At 56.8% G+C, this 19,125-nt stretch overlaps 1 protein-coding gene across 5 annotated transcripts in view; it reads right to left on the bottom strand.

Annotated features, from left to right (window-relative positions):
- AGRN (agrin) overlaps positions 1–19,125 on the bottom strand; it is a 138,358-nt gene that overhangs the window by 84,106 nt on the left and 35,127 nt on the right. The window lies entirely within an intron of this gene.

Raw genomic sequence — 19,125 nt, 5'->3', positions numbered from 1 at the left:
AGAAGCCTGCACTCTTTCCTTACAAGGACAGCTAAAGCAGGTCCTGGAGAACGTAACAAGCGCAGCCAAAGACTCAGAAGCCAACATACATTAACCATTAAACTTCATGGGCTGCCTTGTCAATAGATGATGTTCTGAAACCAAACTTGTGATCTGGAAACGTTCAGGAGCTAAGCCTGGACCTATCTGCAGCCATGCCAGCTTCCCAGTACAGGATACCAAGGACTAGATGTTTCCCATCCAACTCAAAGGGGCACATCCTTCACCATCACAGCTTGATGCCTCCTACCCAAACACATCACCTGGGCTGGAACCGCTTTTGAAGTCTAGGAAACCAGAGCACAAGATGAAAACAAGGTTCCCAACACACACAATTAAAGAGAAGGTTAACGGTTAAACAGCTGAGCATTTTAATAGCTGTTGTTGAGCACTGCTTATTTATCTGCAAGTAATCGACGGCAGTAGAGACGTCCTGTAACCATTATACCATTCATTCTAGATGCCTATGGAAATAAGAGCTGTCCTCACGGCCAGGTCCGTGTCCCACCAGGACATGGGTATCTCCCAGTGTGAAATGCAACTCTTAACTCCTCTCTTCTGTTCCTCCCAGACCGCTCTGTCTCCTCACAGGACCCCACGCTAGCTGCTGGAGAGTTAAAAGCAGGGTGGAGTTTGGAGAACATGGTGCTGCGTGTGTGCTTTCCTCGGGCTGGACTCTCCAAGGCTGCTGAAAGAGGACGGACACGGCGCCCAGGGGAAGCATGGCCAGACGGGTGGGATGCAGGGGACAGAGGTGGGCGAATTCCCGGGGAAAGGGAGCGTGCTGGCCCACACAGCAGAGGAAACAGAGGAGGAAGGCGAGGATGCAGCTGGAGCAGAGAGCCTCACCCGCTGCCCCGGTACCCGGGCTGAGGGGCGCGGAGGCCCCCTCCTCGTGCTCTGCATGCCACGTTAGCAGCAGCTCCCACAATGGGCTGTGGGACATGGGTAATGTGACACTGTGAAGAGTCCTGACAGCTCACTGAGACTATTAGGGGAAAAACAAAGTGAGCATTGAGGGCTGGAGACGGCCCCATGCCAAGGAAGTGACGTGCAGCCTTCTCCATTGGCAACCGGGAGCCCTCTCAGCTATAAGCTGTTGGGAGATGCAGGGAAGAAAGGAAGAGGGGGAAAAACAGCTTAAAAATATCCCAGAGCAGCACAGTTATTTTGGGATTTTAATTTATAAAAAAAAAGAGGAAGAAAAACAGAAATGAAAGCCAAGACCCCGTGGCCAGCTCTGGTGCGGATGAAATATTAGCGTCTGGCTGCAGGACTGCAGCACTCCCTCCCTTCCTTTGCCTCCTAATTAAAATTAGGTGGATTGCGCTGTCTCCATCACATCCTTCTGTCACCTGGCCGAAGAGATGGCTCTTCTGGGCCCCTGGACAGCACGGGCTCGGGCTGCCAGCAGGACCTGAGCCCACCTCCTCCTACTCTGCTGCTCACGGGGAGCAGCAGGAAAGCCCCTTCTTGTCGCAGCAGCAAGAGCCCTCTTGTCAAGGTGGAACGAAGGCTCAAGAGCAGCAGCAACGCGTTTGGGACAGCAGAATAGACCTGATTATGCCAGGGTGCAGGGAGGGCTCAGGGGCTTTTCCTGGGCCATTCAGATACAGAAGCCCCAGGGACCCCACCTGGAGTTCTGCATCCAGCTCTGGAGCCCCCGACTTGGGAAGGACGTGGATGTGTTGGAGAGGGTCCAGAGGAGGCCACGAAGATGATCCGAGGGCTGGAGCACCTCTCCTGTGAGGACAGGCTGAGGGAGTTGGGGCTGTTCACCCTAGAGAAGAGAAGGCTCCGGGGTGACCTTAGAGCAGCTGCCAGTACCTGAAGGGGCCGACAGGAAGGGTGGAGAGGGGCTTTTCACAAGGGTGTGGGATGAGGGTGAATGTCTCTAAACTAAAAGAGGGCAGATTTAGATTAGATATTAGGAAGAAATTCTCCACCATGAGGGTGGTGAGGCCCTGGCCCAGGCTGCCCAGAGAAGCTGTGGCTGCCCCCTCCTTGGCAGTGCTCAAGGCCAGGTTGGATGGAGCTCTGAGCACCCTGGGCTGGAGGAAGATGTCCCTGCTCATGGCAGGAGGGTTGGAACCAGATGATCTTTCATGTCCCTTCCAACCCAAACCATTCTATGATTCTACAAAACCATCTGCCCACCATGCTTCAGGGGATTCGAGTCGATCACCGTCCCTTGCGAAGGGCAAGGCGGAGGATGCCGGCGTGGGAGAGGCAGTCGCTGCGGGGAACAGAGCATGGGCAGTCATTAGGTGTCACATATTTCGGGGGACGTTCCCGTTGAGCAGGGGGAGTCTCAAAGCCCCCCCCGCCTTTGCTGTGTGGGTGTCAGGCAGCTCACCCAGCTCAGCCCCGTCACCTCGGGCACCGCGGCAGAGCCAGCAGCTGCCTGGCAGCACTCGGTTGCACCTCATTTGCTGCGCAGACAGCACTTCTCACCCGGCTGCTTGGCAGCAGGCAGGTCCCTCAGCTGCTGGCACGAGCGACACAGCCCTGGCACCCCAGGGACCCCTCCAACATGGTCCAGACTCCATCACTTAACATGCACAGGACAAGTGACATGCCTGAGGCCACTAAGTGAGAAACTGTGGCAGAGGATTATCACACACAGAGAACAGCGGTCAAGCTGCAAACAGAAAACCTCACTTCCCACGTGCGAGAGCACGGCATTCCCAAAGCAGCACCTTTTCTTTAAGGCACCCCTGAAGCTCCTGCACATAGGAGGTGTGAAGACCCTCAGGTCCAGCTGGGGCTTTGTGCTGTGCCACCGCCTGCTCAATAGCAACTGAAGCTTTCATATGCAGATACCGAAACCTGATGTTCACTGGGGCTGTAACAGCAGCTGCTTTTCAGAGTCCAGGGAAAAACCAGAAGGAGCAAGACAGCGACAAAGAGAAGATGAATTCGCCCGGCCAAGACCCCCGCAGAGCTGCCAACTTCAGCGCTGCAGCCCTCAGGAAATGAGAATCGCAGCTTTGTAGCACCCAGGACAAGAGACACGAGCGCTGCTCCAAGCTGAAATCCCACCTGGCTGCCTGGGCTGCCGAATCACAGAATCACAGAATGGTAGGGGTTGGAAGGGACCTCTGTGGGTCATCTAGTCCAACCCCCCTGCCGAAGCAGGGTCACCTACAGCAGGCTGCACAGGATCTTGTCCAGGCGGGTCTTGAATATCTCCAGAGAAGGAGACTCCACAACCTCCCTGGGCAGCCTGTTCCAGTGCTCCGTCACCCTCAGAGGGAAGAAGTTCTTCCACATGTTCAGACGGAACTTCCTGTGCCTCAGTTTGTGCCCATTGCCCCTTGTCCTGTCACTGGGCACCACTGAACAGAGCTTGGCCCCATCCTCTTGACACCCACCCTTCAGATATTTGTAGGCATTTATAAGGTCCCCTCTCAGCCTTCTCTTCTCCAGGCTGAACAAGCCCAGGTCCCTCAACCTCTCCTCGTAGGGGAGATGCTCCAGTCCCCTCACCATCCTTGTAGCCCTCCGCTGGACTCTCTCCAGTAGCTCTTCATCTTTCTTGAACTGGGGAGCCCAGAACTGGACACAGTACTCCAGATGAGGCCTCACCAGGGAGGAACACATAGGATGAGGGCTGGGTGGAGAAAAGACTCAGTGTCCCCCGTGAGTGCTGCTAGCTCTAGTTTATGGGCGAGTAACAGAATCCCAGAAGGGTTAAGGGACTTGGGATGCACCCACCCGGGCTGGCGTTGCCACAGCAAGACTGAACACTTGACCCCAGAAGTCACCCGTGACTCATGGAGGCCTCAGAGCCGACGGCCGCCCACGCCACCGGACGGAGCCCCGGCCACCCAGCACCTTCCCACCCACCCTGACCTGCCCAGCTCCCACCCTGCAGCTCCTGCACCTTCTTCCCGAGGGTCGGGACATCGCACCACGCCGGCAGGGTGCAGGTGTTCTCCCTCTCATTTTTAGAACAAAAGTGAGATGGGGAACCCCCAAGCCTGACCTGCCTTTCAACTCCAGCAAATCTCACTGTGCTTTGATTTTTCCCTTCATCGCGCTGCGGCTCGGCGAAGCAGCTGTTAACAGCAAGAAGGGGAAAATAAGTTTATTTTACCGTATATTAAATAAAACAAAAACGAAAGAAGAGCGGAAGACTCTGCTCCAAGGTCAGGCACTTGACTGCAGAAAGTTTTCCTGGACAGAAACACACTCGGCGCAGGGGAATACACCCGAGCTTTGCCGGGAAGCAACGCAGAGCGGGGAGCTGGTGCTCACGCCGTGCCGGGGGAGTGGAAGCCAGGCATGCAGCCATGGCTGGAACAAAGCAGACCCAGCTTTCTGGAGCACTCAGGACATGCTTTTTGACTTTTTGGCTGCCCAGGGAGGTTGTGGAGTCTCCTTCTCCTTAGGGCTGGACTAGATGACCCACAGAGGTCCCTTCCAACCCCCACCATTCTGTGATTCTGTGATTCTCTGGAGATATTCAAGACCTGCCTGGACAAGGTCCTCTACAGCCTACTGTAGGTGACCCTGCTTCGGCAGGGGGTTGGACTGGGTGACCCACAGAGGTCCCTTCCAACCCCCACCATTCTGTGATTCTGTGATTCATCCTGTCAGGGGCTGAGCCATTACATCACGAAGCGTGGTGCTTCCGAGAAACCACACGCAACTTGGACAAGTCCCCCAACACAGCTGCTGCAAGGCCAGAACTATCTCCTGCCTAACAGCTCAGGTCCCGAGACACTCGACCGACGCGTCCCAGACCGTTTCCCTGCCGCTTGGGTCAGAAGAACTCACCAAGGCAAGCTGTCCTCTGGGAAAACCCTGCTTGGAGATCCCAAGCTGAAGAGGAAGCCCTGTAAGTTGGCCTTGAAGAAAGACAACTGCTAACCAAACACGGGCTCAACCCCCGGGGCACCACGCAGGGCAGGGGGTTCCGTCTGCAAGTCGTCCTTCGAAGCAGGAACCCACCGCGTGCCAGGGAAGGGCACGGGGGGTGGATATCGCCCACCCGCACCCCACCTCTCTCCGTCAGATCACAGTGCACCCATGGGAGGATGCTGGACCGCCTGCAGAACCAGAAGAGCCAAGGGGCCGGGAGGGATCCCCGATGGATCCCAGGAACCCGACAGCACGGTGTTTATTTTGCCCTCGGACTAACGGCCCCGATAAGCCTGCCGGCGAGATCCAGGTTGGATTGTCTCATTCCCAAGGAAACAAGCCAAGGGTTCCCACGCCACCTTCCCGCTGCTCGGTGCACAAAAGCAACACAGACTTCCTGAGATCCCTCTCTCCCTCACCCTCCCTGCTGTTTCTCCGCATCCTGCTCCAAGGCCGCACTCCGTACCGAGATAACGAGGCGCTCGGCTGCCAAAACCCAGCAGCCAGAGCGGCCCAGGACCCATGCAGAGCTGCGTGCAAACAAAGACCTGAGCTGAACGGTCAGGAACCGGAGCTGAAGCCCTGTGGCTCGGGTTTACCTAAGCCATGTACGACCAGCATGGGGCCTCTGGAAGAGCTCGGGGACCAAGGTCCCGGTGAAAGCCAGGGGCACGCAGGCACCCGTCGCATCGCCCAGCCCCGCAGCCCCGCATCCAGCAACCGAAAGCCACAAAAGCCAGAGACAGTTTCCATCGATTTAACATTAAATCCCTGCACAAGCAAACAAAACCTACGCAATCACACACTAAAAAAGAAAATTTCTCCATTTTCTTTGCAACTGGCACTCAGCTCAGAAATTTTCTTCAGTCTGGGGCATCCAGCCGTCCCTGCTCCTGTAAATTACACACTAATTAAGCACATTACACTCGCTCTCAAAAACATATCAATCAATCGGCTTGTGATCAGCATCCAATAATTGCTGCTGCTGAAATTCAACCTCCCTGGAGAGGTGCAATTTTCTGTGTTAATTGTTTAGGTTTGGCAAGCGAGATGGGAGCTAACGAGCAGCCCAACTGCCACCTTGGGAGGAGGGTGCTGCGGAAGGGAGAAGAGGAGGCAGGGATTTTCCCACCTTCCTCCATTCCCAAGCTCTGAAGAACAGTCCCCAAAACACAGCCAGAATTGAAACCAGATGTGTAGGAAGTGTCTCATTAGCAGTAATTGCTTTGCAAGGATTTGAGGTTTCCCCTCTGTGCCACCACCAAACACACTTTTAAGAAGCTGCCGTGGGTTGGGTACCAGGATGCACTGGGGGGGGGAGGAAAAAACCCACAGGGCAGAGCCTCTACTACACTAACATTTTTATTGAAGCCAGGGAAAGTTTACTCAGAGGGGGCTGGCTGCAGGCATCAGCCTGCCGAGCGGCTGAGGATCACCGCTCCAGCAGATTAAGCTGAAAAAACTCAGCATCTCCAACCCTCTTTCTTGAGTGCTGCTCATCATGGCCAAATGATTCGCGGAATAGCCTCATGATTAGCTCCCTTGCACCCTCTCCTGCTTTCATAAGGGGGGGAAACAGGCATGAGACACTCCAGGAACTCGTCTCCTTCCCCACAACCCAAGGCTGATGAGAAGATCTGGCAGGGACTCTAGGCTTCCCTCACCCACCCACCCCCGCTTGTAATTTTACCTGTGGAGTGATTTTCCTTGGATTACAGGGCTGAACCCAGAAGAAATCAAAGACACAAGGAAGAACAGGTCAGTCAGGTCCTTGCACAGAACTGAAGAGCTGTTTCTGCTCCCTGGGAGACCCGAACCAAGGCAGGAGAGCCACGAGCTCCCTCAGGGACTGGATGAGACCGAGACCCCCTCCACTCGACCCCTGGCCCTTCTGCATCCCTATGGCACTGAGACCCGTTATTTTCTCTTCACTGCACAACTTTCCCACATCAGGTGACAACTTCGCACCTATTCATTTTACTAAATCATCCCGTCGTTCTCGTGCTGAATTTCAGTTTCTTCAAGTAAAAGCGCAGGCAGAATCTCCCACTTCTAGCAGACCGTCTCCATCATTCTGCCCTCCCGCACCCCACCCAGCACCCAGCTTTGAGCACACCTCAACAGTGGTCAAGCAGCCAGCAGACCCAGCCGGTCTCACCCCCCAGCCCCTGCTGCAGGGACCTGTGGTTTGCAACCCCAAGACAGAAAACCCTGGGAAGCAGCACCTCACGCTCCAAGCCCACACCAGAATCGCCCCCGACGCATCCATCAGCAAGGGGAACGAGCTCCGAGGACACAGAGCTGAACAGCGAGGGTGTTACCCACCACCCACAACACCACGATGTTCACCAGTGGCTTTGTCACCTCGCTAGACAAGGGCAAGTCCATGCCCTGAGCAACCTCCCTGTCCCAAACGCCAGTCCCTACAACCGGGGCAGCATGAGGGACCCCAGATCCAGCTGGGGTTATCTCCCAGGAGGAGACCCTTGCTGTAGGACCACTTTTCATCCCCCCATTTTCTTCCCAAGCCCGTACAAGACAAAGGACCCAGTCTTTGCTAGACATAAACTAACTGTAACAGCCACCCCCAGGGACAGGGTGGAAGAGCGACTCGAACGTCAAAGGAGGAGCAGGCACCCGCATTATTTTTGGTGAGAGGAGCATAATTGAGAGCCTGCAAATCTCCCGTATTCCTTGGGCTCCTTTCTCAAGTCCCTTTAGCAGGCTGCATCCCCTCTCCCCCCCCCAGCCCCACCGCCAGCAGAGCTCGGCTCGCAGTCTCCAGGGCTAGGACAATAGCTGCTTATGTTCTCCAACCAGCGCCGCTTTCTGGGAAGAGAGCCAGGCCTGGCAGCTCTGGGCGGCACGGAATAAAAGCCGTGTTTGTGCCGCGGAGCCCCTCTGCACCCGTGGGGCACCCTCGGAGGGAGGCGAGGCATCAGCCCACCGCGGGTCCCGAGAAGAAACGCAGCCAGACACCCTGGGCTGAGTGAGAGGAGAGGGAGCAGGACCACAGGACCAAGAGAGGAGCCAGCTGGGCAACCAGCAGCAAGCACAGCCCTTGGGCACGGGCAGCGGCACAGCATCCCCCCGCGCAGAGCCGAGAGAGCCAAGGCTGCAGCGCGTCAGGCTGCTGAGGTCGGTGGGAATTACAGAATCACAGAATGGTAGGGGTTGGAAGGGACCTCTGGGGGTCACCCAGCCCAACCCCCTGTCCAAGCAGGGTCACCCACAGCAGGCTGCACAGCACCGCGTCCAGTCGGAGCTGGAATATCTCCAGAGAAGGAGACTCCACAGCCTCCCTGGGCAGCCTGGGCCAGGGCTCCGTCACCCTCAGAGGGAAGAAGTTCTTCCTCAAATTCATAGATTCCAATACAAATTCATAGAATCAATTAGCTTGGAAAAGACCTTTAAGATCATCGAGTCCAGTCGTAAACCTAACACTGCCAAGTCCACCACTAAACCATGTCCCTAAGCACCACATCCACCCCCAGGGATGGAGACTCAACCGCTTCCCTGGGTAAGCATACAGCACATTGCAGGGAAAGACAAGAATCCGACAAAAACACCTCCCCCCTCCATGAAATGAGTGTGTCATTAGAACTAAGCAGGATGTGAAAGCAAAAAAAAAAGACCAAAAAATAATCCCAAACATGTAGCAGTAAGTCAGAACTCTTGAATCCCACAGCTGCTTCGGCCCCGATTCTCTGAGATGCCGAGTACCCGGCAGAGACACGTTCGGAACACCGAGGCTGCTCCAAGCAGGGTCATGGCAGAGCACGGACGCAGTCCTCACCAAGAGCAAGCTGCATTTCAGCAGGGCCCGTCTGAGGGTGAACAACAAAGATCTCTGCTGCCGCGGAGATCCCTCCACTCCAGCGAGGAGCGGGCTCGGGAGGCAGGCAGCCCGCCCGGTGTTTTGCCAGCCGTTTCTTCACACTCGCTGCTGCCAAGCCTGAGCGCACAGTCCCAGGGGGATCTCCTCCTCCGCAGCGCGGCACTCCGAACACCCGCACCATTCCTCTGCTACGAGGAGAGGCTGAGGGAGCTGGGCTTGTTCAGCCTGGAGAAGAGAAGGCTGGGAGGGGACCTTAGAAATGCCTCTAAATATCTGCAGGGTGGTGTCAGGAGGACAGGGCCAGACTCTGTTCAGTGGTGCCCAGCGACAGGACAAGGGGCAACGGGCACAAACTGAGGCACAGGAAGCTCCAGCTGAACCCGAGGAAGAACTTCTTCCCTCTGAGGGTGACGGAGCCCTGGCCCAGGCTGCCCAGGGAGGCTGTGGAGTCTCCTTCTCTGGAGATATTCCAGCCCCGCCTGGACGCGGTGCTGTGCAGCCTGCTCTGGGTGACCCTGCTTGGGCAGGGGGTTGGGCTGGGTGACCCACAGAGGTCCCTTCCAGCCCCCACCATTCTGTGATTCTGTGATTCCATGACGTGCCCTTCGCTCCCCCCGAGAAGTCCCTGCAGAGGCAGAGGGTCCCACCCTGCACAGCTCGGGGATGTCCTAGTGGTACCCAAGCCCCTGCAGCGACAGACCAGACCCTCTCGCGAGCCCGAACACGGCTCCGACACGTTCACACCTCGCACATCGCTGGCCGGGAGGCGGTGAACCCGCACCCTTCTCTTCGCCATCGCAGCCCCTTCCCCCAGGCTCAGCTGCCGGGAGCGCGGCGGGGTGGAAAGCCCACTGCACCGGGAGCATCCCCGCTCGCAGCAGGGCCCGGGGTCAGCAGGGACGGAGCCGCGGGCAGGCATCAAGCTCGGTGCAAGCCGTGGTCTGGCTCATCCCTGTCCTTCCTAGGTCAGAAAGCGGGAACGCATTTCTCAGGCCAGGACTGCAGCCCCATTAGCTGCCCAGTATGGATACTGGCCAGGTGTCCTTGGCAACCCAGCCTTTTGCCCCATGGAGATCTTTTGGTACCTCTACCACGCCCCAGGCACTACATAATTCATTTCCTGATCTCCTTCCTCCTCAGCACTGCTGTCAGATGCAATAACCACCACCAGTGTCTTTAAAATGTCCATGTTTCACTGCAGCGGAACAAAATGCAAATCAATTAATTTCAAAAAAAAAAAAAATAAAAGAAAAAATCAAACTGGCCTCTTCCTTTCTTTTCATGAAGCTTTAAAGTTGCTTTTCGACTGTCCTGAATAATTGAATTTAACATGAAAATTTAAAGTCTTTCAAGATTTCATTAAAATTCATTCTCTTCCCCTTTGGGGAATTGTCATTGCCAGAGTCCCACGTAGGGCAGACAGCACAAACAGCTGCCTCCATTCACAGCATTTAACTCCGCTCTCTCTGGCTAAAGAAAATTCCCCCTTAATTGGTTAATGGAGACCCCGAAATCACACCCTTCACTGCCCCCTGTCACCAGCCTACGAATCCCACTCCCACCCAATTCCAGCATAAATCCTGCATTCACCCTGCCCTTCTCCAACCGGTTTAAGAACATTTCCCCACGGCTCCTCGTGTCCCAGCAGCCCACAGCAGGAGCACGGCACAACCCTGAGCTCCCGCACTGAGCCAGCCCCCTCCTCACTCCCGTAGGGCAGCATCCTCCCTCCCCAGATATTTGATGTGCCCACGGGTGGGCACAGCACTGCACAGCTGAATGAGGTCTTGCATCTCCCAGCAGGAAGGATCCAAACCAGCCCTCCCAGAGTCCACCTCTAGCAGCGGGCAGCAGGCAGATGCGTGCCTCAAGGGCAGCGCTACCGGCACCGTCCCTTCCAGGATGCAGAATGTTAGGGGTTGGAAGGGACCTCTGTGGGTCATCGAGTCCAATGCCCAATGCTGGTGGTCGTGGCCCTTCTCAGCACGCTGCCATGGCTCTGGTGGGAAGATGATCGTAGCCCGGCGGGAGCACCCGAGCCAAATCAGCTCCAGGACGGCAGGCAGGAGAGGGCAGCTTGGCGTGGTCGCAGGGGAGGGGGGCTCACAGGGCACTGAAAAGGGGGTCCTGCACCCAGCAAGCGCTCCCTTCCCCTAACGACAGTGCAGGGCTGCCCGGCTCCTTCCTAACAGCAGACTGCCAGGTCCAGTTGAGCTTCTCACGAGGAGAGCGACCCTAGCCCAGAAAACCTAAGACAAATGGCAATGTTTTTAGAAATACGTATTTTTAAATTGCAAGATTCCAGGTTGTCTTTAAAAGGGCAAAATGTGCTTCACCAGAGCATATGCAATGCAAGAAGTATGGCCCATAGTTAGGCCATTAGATAATCTACAACAACAAATATTTAGAATATATCAAATTAAAAAACTATAGTTACAAAAGCCTCAATGAAATTCTCTGACTTAACTACAGACAGATTCTTCACAAACTATTTCTGAAATCAGCTGCAGCTCCTCTCCCTGCTCACGGGGCTTGGTCGACAAGTGCTATCACATACCTTTCAGAATACCGTTAAGACAAAACAACACAGAGCACAAGAAATCTACTCCTAAATTTGTTTGTCATACTGCCAAGGATGTAGGAATCGACCAGCGGTGGGGAATCCTCACGGCAGCACGCAGCGACAGAGTCACAGCACTAGAGTAACACGGGCAGGGATGCCAGGGAAAACAAAGCACAGGAAGGGAAGGAGGAGAGAGAACCCACAAAAGTTGGGAAGAGAAAAGATGAGCAAGAAAGAGAGAGAGAAAAAGAATAATCAAGTTCAGCTGAACTTTCCAGTTCAAGGCAAACAGCAGAGACCAGAAAAAAACTAGAGGCTAGAGCTGGTGTTCGTGCTCCTGCAGTGATGCCGAGGCTATCAGACCCTGCTGGGCTTCTCCGTGAGCACCGTTCAGCAGCACCTCGGCGGCTGCCGGCCGTTCCTCGGCTCCAGAGGTCAGGTTTCCTGTTAAATCACAGCACCAGACTGGGAGCACTGCTACCAATTAAGTGTTATAACCTCTGGCCAAGCTCTCCCAATTTACCCCACTTGACCAACTGACCCTGAAGATTTTCAACAGCCTCTATAAATCCTACAGATCTTCTCCGAAGTCAAACCCGTGAGGGTTTTGTTTTCAGCAGGGAAGTTATCAGGGAGCGAAGAATGCTGTACTGGCACTGGCCATTAACCTCACACTTTCCTTCTGAGCACCAGCTGACCCTTTCCTCCTCTTGGTAAAGTAACGAGCAGGCACTTCGAAACAGACGTAGGCTCCAGAAAACTCCCAGCAGCAATACCAGCGCTGAGCGTTCAGTTTTCCACGCACTCCTTCTTGTGTATCCCTTATAGGGAAAACCACTGCAGGCGCAAGGAGAGCCAGGGCAGAGGCTGTCTTCGCCCTCAGAGCATGCAGCGGGGCTGGCACATTCCCTCCTCCAAGACGATGTAACAAGAACCAAACTACAGTGGCTGGTGCCAAGGCTGAGGACTACGGCATGGCCGGGCCAAGGAGACGAGGCAGAAGACAGAACCCAAGGCAAGGACACAGCACACCGGTCCCCAGGGCACTGCCTCCCTGATCCACCAAGGCAGGGCAAGTCCGACACACAAGCAGTTGGGAGGAGAGCACCCAAAGCAGGACATCTCCCACTACCACGAGATCTTGAGATCTTCTGGACCAGGAGCAGCAAACCATGAGAGGTTTATAGTCCTTTCCAGGTACATGATGTTCTTAAGGTGCAGCAAAATCCAACAGACAGATGCCAGGATGCAGAACAGTCTCTAGCTGTGAGCAAACAGGGCTACTCTAAGGGATTGTCAGCACGAGAGGAAACAGGCTGGGAGCCAGCACGGCACAAGAGCCCACAGCCAGGTAAAGCAGGGTTAGAGAGGCAGCAGACAGTCGCTCCACGCAAACAAGTTTGGTGCCAGCAAGAAAGGCCGGCAGAGAGGTTCAGCGAAGGACTTGTAGCTGCTCACTCCAGAGCCTTAAGGGTAAAACAATGAAAAAAAAACCCAAAATAAACCTCATTAAAAACTGCCTCTGCCCTGCTTCTCTAAACCACCATACTGGCAGCGGTACAAAACAAAAGCCTGGCAGCAGCCAGTGGCACCGGCTCCTTCTGCTTCCGAGCCCCGCAACGCCCGGCGTTGCCTCTCGCCTGCCCCTAACGCGCTCTCCTGCAGAACTCCAAAGGCTCTGCGCCATTTCTGCCTGCAGGAGGGTCAGGAAGACAAGCTGGGGTCTTTTTCTGTGATTTCAGAGCATTGATGGTCCTCGCAGGAAGCTGAGAAGACCAAGATTCTTTTTTTTTTTTTTTTTTAATAGAAGATTTAAAACTGAACAGAGAAGAAAGGTTCAACCCATCTACAAGGGATGCCTGGTGTGGGTCCCAGCCAGGCAGCAGGAATGAGGGACCACCAAGCGAAGCCAGCCCCGTCACCTTTCCTGGGATGGAAAGCATCACTCCCAACACCGGCTGCTGGCGCAGAGACACAGCAGAAAGACAGCCCCCAGTCTGAAGCCTTCTTCACCACCCCTCCCCAGCCACCAATGCCCAGCCAAGCAGCCGATACCCAGGCACAGCCCATCCCACCCCTGAAAAACTGAAGTTTTATTCACACTCCTCTAACAACAAGGAGGAAGGGACGGAGGAAGTTTCTTTTGTGGCACTGGGTGAATGGGACGAGCTCTTTCTACCCCGTGTGCTCTGCTCACCCCTGCCACCCGCACAGGAGGGCTCCCTCCATGCCGAGAAGCCCCCCAGGCACCCACACACGCTCGCTGCTGGCCGGGCCAGCGACTGCCCAGGGACAGGCTGCTCCCAGCCATCAGCCTCCCACACACGCGTGCTCTGCTCCCTTGCAGCCCTAAGTTCCCATCACACCAGGCGTCCTTGCGTCTCGAGACCAAACGCGTCCCAGCCTCCCCTGCCCCACTTCCAGTCCGAAAAAGGAGATAAACGCTGTTCTTACCTAGTGATGAATAATCCAGAATCCACGTGGGAGAGGACAGCACATGGAAAAAAAAAAAAAGAAAGCAAAAAGTTGGTCAGACCAGGGTAAATTGCCTCACTCCTCCCCGGGCAGCACAGGCTGGTTCTGCTGGCCATGGAGAAAAGCTCGCTGGACTCGGGGTGAGGGAGAGGTCCCCGTGCTCAGCCAGCCCCCGCATCCAGCTCCTCACCCCACTTTTGCTCACCCCCAGCAGCCTGCAGCCCACCCCCCTGGGCCAAGAGCAGCCGACTGCTCAGCAGACCTGCAGAGCATCATCCCTCACCCGCCCCGACGCCAAGCCAGAGAGACCGCGCGCATCAAAGCCCCGCGAAGAGCAGCCTGGATAAAAGCAAGCGAGAAGCCCTGACCCCAGCAGATCCGCAGGGACTCCAGCAGCAGCCAGATAAGCCTTATCAGCGGCACAGAGCACAGCACAGCCCCCGGTCCTGCCAAGCTGCTGCCAAGGGGCTCAGGGAGCAGGGCTGACCGAGGCTAGGTAGCACCCCAGTCCCCGAGCAGCAGCACCTCCTCTTCTGTCTCCTACAGCAAAAGTTACACCCAGCAAGGGAGAAAGCAGACAAAGTGGCAGAAGAGTCTGATGCGCTTGACTTTCCTCTGGAAGGGGGGATGCCCGAGCAGGGCTTGAGCCAACCAGACAAGGAAGAAGGTGTCCGCTAAAACCCATGCAAAGAACGTATTTGGTGGCAGGGAAGAGGCACGGTGGCATGGCGCAGTGTGAAGTGGGTCACACATCTCAAGGGACAAGGATCCATTGGTCAAAGAAGCATCCGAGGGGCATCCCTCAGGAGCCCTGCCAGGATGGAGGGCTATTGCCAGGGGCACAGTCCAGGGCACGGGGCAGTCAAGGGATACACACACAGTGAGGATGAGGAGGAAGAAAGCAGCAACCCAGTTTATTTCTCTTCTGGCAGCTCCCCTCATGCTGGATCGCCACAAAGCCTCAGAGCTCCCTGTGCCGACAGCACGGCCTGTGCAGGGCAGCAGCCAGGGTATTACAGGGGATCTTGGCAGAGAGAGCAGAGGAGAGCAAGCGGACTCCTGCCCAGGAGTTCCCAGGTCCATACAGGATCCTGGGGTGCATGAGGAGGAGTGTGGCCAGCAGGGCGAAGGAGGTTCTCCTTCCCCCCTACACTGCCCTGGGGAGGCCCCATCTGCAGTGCTGTGCCCAGTGCTGGGCTCCCCAGTTCAAGAAAGATGAGGAGCTACTGGAGAGAGTCCAGCGCAGGGCTACGAGGATGGTGAGGGGACTGGAGCATCTCTCCTACAAGGAGAGGCTGAGGGAGCTGGGCTTGTTCAGCCTGGAGAAGAGAAGGCTGAGAGGGGACATAATATAGCTTACAAATATCTGCAGGGTGGGTGTCAGGAGGACGGGGCCAGACTCTGTTCAGTGGTGCCCAGCGACAGGACAAGGGGCAACGGGCACAAACTGAAGCAGAGGAAGTTCTGTCTGAACAGGAGGAAGAACTTCTTCCCTCTGAGGGTGACGGAGCCCTGGCCCAGGCTGCCCAGGGAGGCTGTGGAGTCTCCTTCTCTGGAGATATTCCAGCCCTGCCTGGACAAGGTCCTGTTCAGCCTGCTCTGGGTGACCCTGCTTGGGCAGGGGGTTGGGCTGGGTGACCCACAGAGGTCCCTGCCAACCCCGAACATTCTGTGATTGCCATGTTCACCAGACACCCAGCTCACGCAGCAAAGGCCAGCAGGGCCTCCGAAGGCTGCTGCTGGCAATTCCATTATCACCTCTTCCTCTACAACCTCCCCACAACGTCTGTTCCACACAACACAGCCAGACCCCCTCTCTGCTCTGCCACAAGGGACAGACCCGAAATTCTCCGTGGGGGGAACACACAGCTATCACAAGAGTCTTGCTCTGCAGTCCCCTTCGAGGGCTGGGACCCGGTGGACTTGAGGGAGCCAGTGAACCACCATCAGCTGGAGGAACCGAAAGCGAGCAACTACTGCTGGCCCAAGCTGCATCAGCCTCATTTCCTAATAGCAGGTTTTAATTTCCTAATTAGGCTGCAGCAATGCTCCCAGTGCAGGGACACGCAGCCAAAGTCACCTGGACGGCTCAGGGAAAGCTGAGCGAGGAGGCAGGGCTGGAAAAGCCCCAGTACCTCCACCAGCACCCCGGCCAACCCAGCCCTCGCGCTCACCCTCCCCTGCAGACGGAGGGATATCGCTCTGCTTAAGGCAGGAGAGAAACCACGGGACAAGGGGGACTCGCCTGAGGCGACCTAAGGATGTAAATTTAAAGGTGTGCTCCTGACTGAATACCCCCTCCCCACCCAGCGCTGGCAAGCCACGGGATGGCCGGGGTGATCTCTGCTTACAGCTCCCAGGCACAGAGCCTGGAACACCGTGGGGCAGCGGGGAGCTGGCTGGTGCCGTGTCCCAGCTGTAGGACAGTGCTCTGCCCCCGGGACCAGCCCACCTGCTCACCAAGTCAGTCCCTCCGGGCTACGGCGTGATATAAAGATGCTCTAGATCAGGAGCCACGTCCCATCCTGCTGGTGGGCACACCCTTGGGACTGGGTCTATCTCACTCCATTTTAATGTAAGGTTAAAGGCACTCCGAAATTCCCTTGAGATCAGTATAGATCCATAGGATCATAGCATAGTTTGGGTTGGAAGAACATCTACTCCAACCCCCTGCAATGATCAGGGACATCTTCAACCAGACCAGGTTGCTCAGAGCCCCGTCCAACCTGACCTTGAGCGTTTCCAGGGACGGGGCATCAACCACCTCTCTAGGCAACCTGCACCAGCGTCTCACCACCCTCATTGTGAAAAATTTCTTCCTTATATCCAGTCTAAATCTTCCCTCTTTTAGTTTAAAGCCATTCCCCTCGTCCTATCACTACAGGCCCTGCTAAAAAGTCTGTCCCCATCTTTCTTGCAAGCTCCCTGTAAGTCCTGGCAGGCTGCTCTGAGGTCTCCCTGAAGCCTTCTCCTCTCCAGGCTGACCAGCCCCAGCTCTCCCAGCCTTTCCTCGCAGCAGAGGGGTTCCAGCCCTCATTGCTGTGACGTCCTCTGAACCCGCTCCAACAGCTCCACGAGCGTGGTGGACAATACAAACCCAGGGAGCAGGTAGAAACGACCCCAGCACAAGCGATCTGGAAGGGGTTTGGGAGCAGCAGGCCAGAGGAAAGCAGAGTCACGTACCCACAGCACATACCCTGGCTCCCGGAGCGAGGGAGCGGGCATCTCTCCCAAAGCGGTCAGGCCAAAAGGGCAGCGAGAGCCGGGGGAACAGCAGCAAACAGCTGCTGCCAAGGCTCCGGCCAGCGAGGGTTGCCAAGGCTGCTGGGCTCTGTATATGCAGCAACAACCTTTGAAGTCAGGGCAGAGGAATGCGCCCTGCTCCTCTCCACCAAGGCAGGGCAGGAGAGACCACGCTCCCGCAGCCACCTCGCCCAGGACCCTCCCCGCGGCACGCAGAACCGGGCTCCATGCTCCATCGTGCCTTCAGCCCAGGAGCAGCAAGCTGCGACCATGAAGCATCTTGCACTCTAAGCATTTGCTTCCCAGGATTACGGTGCTCAGGAACTGGAGGACATGGCCACCAGCCTGGCCGGGTTCCACTCCTCGTTCCATGACACCAAGCGATGGGCTCTCCCCTCTCCAACCCCACCATTCCCCCACATCCACGCTGCCCTGACAGCCCCTTCTCCGGGGGAAGGAGCCCGCTAGATACACTGATCGAGGCCACGGGCTCCTTCTGAACAAATTCCAACAGATTTTGGGTGTTGGTTCCCACGTGGGCAGTTTTCTGCCCGTAAACAATTATTCCTGTATTTTGACACCCCCGTAGCGTAGTCAGACCATCTGTCCCAACTGCAAGGCTGTTGACTGCCGTGAAACTGCCATTAGCTGCAGATGCAGAGCTAGGGCTCCGATTAGTTTGGAGCGACTACCAAGCCCCCGAAACGCCCATACGAGTTGAGATACGGTTGAAAGGAACCGGCGGAGCCAATTCTCTGTCCCCTACGGGCATTAAGCGCCACGCAGACCCCACAGCCTCACCACGCAGCTCCCACGGCCCGAGCCCTGCCTCTGCCCGTCCCGTTGACCGAGACTCCCACCGAGCGAAGCCAACTGGCTCCCACCCCGGCTGGGAGCAGCATCCAGCACCCACATCTCCCACCGCGTCCGCAGGCGAGATTCCTCCAGCAGGTCAGCGTTACAGCCACCAATTTCCAGCCCTGCTCCAAAGCAAAGAACGTAAAGCGTTAAGACGTAAGACACGCAAGATTTAGCGTGGAGGGAAAGCCTTTAATCTGAGGCAGGCTTCAAGCAAGTGCCAGCTCCTTTCAACTCTACCCTCACACAGCGTGCTGGAGGTCCGGCTGTCGCTCGGGAGGAGCGCGGCAGCGAGGGTCGGGCTTAGGGGACACGGCGGTGCAGATTCCCAGCCCCGCCAACTGCTGCGGGGCTGCTGATCGCAGGCTGGAGTCGGAAGGGCACACGTGTATACGCTCAGATGTAAGGTTATCCCTCACCCCGTGCCATAGGCACCGTGACGCACGGAGAAGCCGCTGCTGCCAAGGACTCTGGGCCACACGCCTGCGTGAACCACGGCCGACGTGCCGCACAGAGACCAGCTCGCCTGACACGGCGGGGAGCAGAGCCCCAGAGTCCTACCTGATGGAAGACCCGTTACGCCCCACACGATGGGGCGCAGAAGCCAGATGGAGGAGGAGGAGGAGGAGGAGAAGAAACTCCCTCTGACAAGCCAGCATTCCCGCTCCAAAGCTCTGAGCGTTCTGGGCTGTGCCCCAAGGACCTCTGCAGTGGGTCCTCCCAAACCTCCCCTTCCTACACCTGCAAGAGAGGCAAGTGAGGTCTCCTTAAAAAGGGGCAGGCAAGCCCCAGTAGGCAAGCCCCAGTAGGCAAGCCCCAGCAGGCAAGCCCCAGCAGGCAAGCCCCAGCAGCCAAGCCCCAGCAGCCAAGCCCCAGCAGCCAAGCCCCAGCAGGCAAGCCCCAGCAGGCAAGCCCCAGCAGCCAAGCCCCAGCAGCCAAGCCCCAGCAGCCAAGCCCCAGCAGCCAAGCCCCAGCAGCCAAGCCCCAGCAGCCAAGCCCCAGCAGCCAAGCCCCAGCAGCCAAGCCCCAGCAGCCAAGCCCCAGCAGCCAAGCCCCAGCAGCCAAGCCCCAGCAGCCAAGCCCCAGCAGCCAAGCCCCAGCAGCCAAGCCCCAGCAGCCAAGCCCCAGTAGCCAAGCCCCAGTAGCCAAGCCCCAGTAGCCAAGCCCTTCAATGCCATCCCCCTCCTTCCCACCCAGCCAGGCCATCAGTGTCCGGATCCACAGCCACGGGAGCCCTCTGCCC

The sequence above is a fragment of the Opisthocomus hoazin genome, chromosome 16 (assembly GCF_030867145.1).
Source record: "Opisthocomus hoazin isolate bOpiHoa1 chromosome 16, bOpiHoa1.hap1, whole genome shotgun sequence".
Lineage (NCBI taxonomy): Eukaryota > Metazoa > Chordata > Aves > Opisthocomiformes > Opisthocomidae > Opisthocomus > Opisthocomus hoazin.
This window is presented reverse-complemented; position numbering and strand designations above follow the sequence as displayed.